The sequence below is a fragment of the Anoplopoma fimbria genome, chromosome 8 (assembly GCF_027596085.1).
Source record: "Anoplopoma fimbria isolate UVic2021 breed Golden Eagle Sablefish chromosome 8, Afim_UVic_2022, whole genome shotgun sequence".
NCBI classification, from domain to species: Eukaryota; Metazoa; Chordata; class Actinopteri; order Perciformes; family Anoplopomatidae; genus Anoplopoma; species Anoplopoma fimbria.
The window spans coordinates 24211490-24217489 of NC_072456.1; positions in this window are offsets into that span (position 1 = coordinate 24211490).

A 6000-nucleotide genomic window follows, 5' to 3' on the forward strand; every position below is an offset into this window, starting at 1 on the left:
CTCTCTGTGTGTGTGTGTGATCATGTGTGTGTATTCAGGCTACATATTTGCTTTACTGTCTCTTATGGCCCTTTCTCAATACCAAGTATTGTCAAGTTTGGACTTGCTAACTTGCTAGTTCAGACTTGGATAGTTCGACTCGGGAGTACAAACTCCCGAGGATGGGAGGACGCAGTACGGTCATTCTGCAGTCGGAACAGCAGCGAACTTGATGACGTCAGCAACTCAGCTCGGCTCTGGTCCTGTCTACTCCGGTTATCTTCACTGTCATATATATTGACAATAAAACGAAAATGATATAATTATAATATAATAATATAAAAAATGATAAGGACATCAAAATGGATCAGAGGCTGGTTGCCGTTGCTCTCGGTGCGCTTTACAGAGAAGCTGAAGAGGAGGACGGGCCATATTAGCCTGTCTCTCTAGCTTTGTACGTTTGTCTAATCATCCTATGCTTTTTAACCTGTCTACTATCATTTATATGTAGACTTGACAGTTTACTTGGCACACCTAGGCATGATTAGGCATACCTAGGTTAAAAACTAATGCAGTTTAATATTGTATAACGTCTTTATTTAATGTTTTAGAGATGGTGATTTATTTTTTGTGTCAGCTTGGTTTGTGGTGCTGTTGAACTGTAACGTTATACTGAGAGGTGTTTCTAATATTTAGTCTACCCTTCATATACATGGGATGGACCAACACCTCTGAAAAGCTATTTACATTTTAAAAAGCAACATTATAACCTTGCTGAAGTTAACATGTATATACAGGGCTGTTATATTTGACTACATTAGCTTTATCTAGGCCTACCTGATAAACTGGCAAGTTCAGGGGAGGTTTGATACTTTAGTTTAATATTGGAATGGATTAGCATACATTCCACATACAGACCTGCCATTTGTCTTCTTGGTACTCAACATAAAGAGGCGGATACTCAGTCTGACAGGCCTTGGACAGTTAGGTGCACAAACATCACAATACATCAGTGCAGAAGTAGCCTACCTGTACTTCATCTGTGCCACACACATCATTAGTCATTAACCAGGACAGACATCAACAGAAACAGGACATTTCATGTCTATAATACAGTAATCATGTAGGCTACTGTAACTTTTTGACTCAGAACCTGGGAAGATAGGTGTGCTCTTACACTGCCTATCAAGCAATGAAATAAATAGATTACATTAATAACAGTAAGCACCGGATCAAACAGGTCAGAGGTTAGAGGGAAATTTTATTCTGGTAAAAACACATAAATAAGACTTCAACAATTGATAGACAATTCATATTTAGAAAACAGTTTAATAAATATCAAATAGTAAAAACACATAAATAAGCAATAAAGTACATAAGGCAGAGCTCTAACTTGGTGCAAAGTTAAAGTTGAACAATATATATGTAAAGTTATGAAACTTAACTTTGCCCTCTGCCAAACCAATTTGCACGGGAACTAATAATAGATGTAAAATCAGAGAGCAAAGATTGCTCGTTAGATATCCCCCAAACGAGTTATATCTCATGTTTAACCACTACAGAGACACCAGAGCCAGCGGCACATTTCGAAAGGCCTTGCCGAGATAAGGCTGTTGTCAGCGGGGTACATGAGCATCACCGCCCGGTCATCTATCTGGAACTCTCATATCTCCCAAAAAAAACCCTGATAAATCGACCGCATATTTTAAGTCTTAACAACTATATTCTCGCTTAAAAAAATCAAGTACAGAGAAGTTCACTTATTGAGAAACAGCCATTGCCTTTAGAAATAAGTGTCGATAAGTTTTCTGGCAAATGATGTGTCAGTGTGTGAGTTTCACTGGTCTGTGTCTGCAGGCTGTGTTGTTTGCATTACAGCTCCTGGTGTCTTGAATCACAGTTTCCAGCACATGGTTTCTGTTTAAGATGGGCCAGAGCATGCAACGCTGCTGCAGCTATTCAGGAAATATTATTTGTGGCTCATTCTTGACTCATTTTCTTTCTTACTCTCCAGCTCCGTTGACGCATTATGATGGGAAATAATTGCAGTGGTAAAAAAAAACCACGTAGACGGTGTCTTAGTCTGCATGTGGATCTTTGCACAGACTTAATGTACAGAAAGTGAAAGTTCTACTACAGAGATATTCTGCTCAGTTGTGTTCAGCAGTTCCAAGCTGCTATCTGAGGCTGTCCTTTGGCACATGCTCACATTGAAGATGCTAACTTGCTAATGTTTAGCAGGGACAATGTTTAACATGTTCACCATCTTAGTAAAGTGTGCTACCATGCTTTAGCATTAAAAGTGCAGCATTTGCAGGAATGATGGGTTTTTTTGTAGACCAAGAACTTAGCATCTCCCTGGTTCCCTCAACAAAAAGCAGACACAATTCTTTTCCCCCATTGGATTTTGTACATCCTGAAAGAAAACCAGTCACAGTATCTTTGAATGAACCCTTCAAGCTATCAAATAACCGTTTCATTTCTTTATTCCGGTAAAAGCGGTTCAGGCCACATCAGCAGAGAAGCACACACTTTATGACATCAGTGGAAGTCAACCTCTCTCTGACACTTGACTCACGTTTTTCATGGATCTGGTTTTACAATCAAAGCTGTGATGAACTGCCGTGTTAAAGCATGGATGAGGTTTAGGGTTTTGGCAGGGAAATAATAAGAGGAGGAAGATTTTTTTTTTTGCATGTCAAGAATAAAGTCAAAATGCTGAAAAGAAAGTTGAAATTTTAAGAGTAAACGTTAAACTTTTGAGAATAAATAATACTACCGTTTGCAAAAATACAGAAATTTTCACTTAATTCTCAAAATGCAAAATATTAAGAAAAAAATCTACCTCCTCTCATTGTTTTCTTTTGGTTTGGGCCTATAACTCTTTCCATATAGGGCCACTGAGTTTGATAAAAAAAAAGTTGCTTCTTGTATTTCTAGCACGTCGACAATCAGTAAAAGATCTACAGAATGATTTTGATATTAAAGTCAATAATTTACTACATTCTAAACTACAAATTCATGCTTGATTTTGTCGCTCAGTAACTTTAAGTTCTCTAAATCTGTGATGAAATGATGAGCTGGGAGGACGGCAGCACAAATGTCACCTTGAGTTACGGTTGTTTGAGCCTCTAGCTGTCAAAGAAAGGCTCTTTTCAGGAGAAGGAAAGCTTTCTGATTTAAACGTTGGATTCGGCCTTAATTGAAACCTTATGTGTGGCATGTGGAATTCTGGGACTTTGGCACTCTCCCAAGAATCCACAGAATGTGAAGAGTTGTTTTTTTCTGACTCCCCCTCTCTCTCTCTCTCTCTTTCTCTCCCTCTCTCTCCTCTCCCTCTCTTTTTTTCCTATGAGCAGTGGTGTCTTACATCAGCCCAGAAAGCATCTGACGGACTGAGAGAGGGAGAAGGGCTCGCGTTGTAACTGGAATAATCTAAAACCATCTCTGAACAAATGGTTTAAAAGGATAAGACATCTTAAAAGTAAGTCATCACTTTATTGCACACTTTTCACAATAACTTTTTCCAGCTTTTATATCTTCGTTCTGACTGTAAAGTTCAGACTTTAAACTCTGACAACCTCTCTCAAAGCCTATGAGAGAGCCTAAAAGTTTCCTTTTCATACTGGGAGCTTCAGCTGCATGTTTGAACTCCATGTAACTTTTTTTGTGTGAAGTCTAGCTGCCGTTTGCATGGCAGACTAGAGGAGTGGACAGCAGAGCAGAGCGATGCCAGATTCAAACTGCTCTCTGCTCTGCTGCAGATCCAGCTGTTTCAAACTGAAGCCATTACAGGCCGATATGGTTGGATGTGATTAAAAGCTCATTCCTTCATTCAAACAGCTTTTCACTTCAAATTATAATCAGGGTTGAGGAAAAGAATATGAATGAAGGAAGCGTCTCCTTCAAAATGTCAAAAACTGAACAGAAGCTTGTTGCTACAACCTTTAAAGAATAATCTTTTTATTCTCTAGATGCATACATTTCTGCGCCTTTTTAATAAGTTCAACTAAAAGACAAGTTTAAGAGTTATTCTGTTTGGAGGTTGGAGTGTTTACTGCATCACACAAATGTCTCTCTCAAGCTCTTCTTTTTACAAGCGACAGAAGAAGCGTAACTAACGTACAAATGAAGATTTGAACGCCATGCATAAGGCTCCCACACATTTTTGTTTGCTTTATTGTGGCGGGGTAGTCAGGGGTTTTGTTTTGGAAAACTGACTCATTTATGGTTTACTGTGGTCAGCTGATGAAATGTCCAATACTCAAGTTACAGCCCTGAAAAAGATTTCCGTCCCTGCAGTCCATGTACTGCTTTTGTATCTTGAAGCTGGCGTCTGTGTGTGTGTGTGTGTGTGTGTGTGTGTGTGTGTGTGTGTGTGTGTGTGTGTGTGTGTGTGTGTGTGTGTGTGTGTGTGTGTGTGTGTGTTCTATAGTGTAGGTGTCACGTAGGTGGTGTGTAGGTGTCCTCCTGTGGTATGTGAGCCATGGATGCTCCACACAGAGGCCTCTTTTCTACCTCGTTGAAGTTATTTGGTAACTCAACTCGACACCGAGGAGTTAAGAATACGTATGAGCTCAGAGCTCTGACATTTTTCCGGCGGCAGACTCAGGATCAATGGAGTAATTGTTAAAGAGAGGTCAAGGTGATGCTGAGGTCAGGTGGCTGTATATTTGTGTGTGTGTGTGTGTGTGTGTGTGTGTGTGTGTGTGTGTGTGTGTGTGTGTGTGTGTGTGTGTGTGTGTGTGTGTGTGTGTGTGTGTGTGTGTGTGTGAGAGTGACGACACAGTAATTAGACAGGTTTTATATCTGGAGTCTTTTTCCACTGTCATTACATGTAAGAACAGTTTTTCATGCACTGATCAATTTCGAGATTTTGGGCTATTCTGCTTCCATAACATGTCTTCTTCAGACTAGTGGAAAGAAAACATCCAAAATACACATTTAGGTGTTTATTTTACTACTTTGTCTATTTACGTATGAAGATTGCTCCTAAATTCACCAAAAGTTACCATTAGTTAATGTATGTTTTGAATATTTAAACATGACATTTCAGAAATCTTGTAATGCAAAAAACAACTGTCTTAGTGTCAGTAATCAACTTAGGAAGTTTCATGGTGATACCTATTAGTACATTTTTCCACCCAATTCACCTGTTGGGTCTCCAAAATGTCATTTTATAATACATATCTTTATTAAAGCTGTTTTCTGAGTTTTTTCTCAGACTCTGAGTCAGAAATCTCCACTTCAGTAGCACTAACACACACCAACTTTCCAGTTTCTTTCCTATCAATATTCTAAAGCTTTTAACAGAGGGGTTCTTTCATACATCATTCATAGCCTGATCTTTACGACATTGTATTCTTAAAAACTCACTTTGTTGCTCAACTCAGTTCTACTCTCTGGATGCTTTGTCTCTGTGCAGCACTGAATTCTGGGAAACAAAGAAGTGATTGAAGCACAAAGACAAAGCAAGCTGAGGAAAAACAACAAGTCAAATTGCAAAACTTGACCACAAATTAAGTTCTGGAACGCACTGACCACCAGAGATTGACAATTTATAGTAAACAGTAAATTAGGAGTATTCGGGCGTGGATTTTTTTCCACTTTGGTTGTGTGCTCTCTTGGCTGGATGCGTAAATAGGAAACCATCTTTGTCAGGATGAATAAAGGCAGGATGGAGGACTTATTGGTTATGACAGGGAGATATATGAAATGCCTGTGGAGGATAATGTACTCACAGTCAGTGTTGTCCAGACAGATGGAAAACAGAGAAGGACAATGTTCGAGCGGGATTTGATCCCACGCCATCGCTCCATTATCCGGCTGTAACTTGATATTTGATGCACACACACACACACATACAGAGTATAGAAGAACCACATATAGGAGTGCGTTATCACTGCATCTCTCTCCGACATGTCATTTCAATTAGCAACCCTTCCCTCCACGGTTTGGAGGCTGACTGACATCCTCACGTACAGGCCTTAATCACGCACCACAGCAGAGGCTGTAATTTCA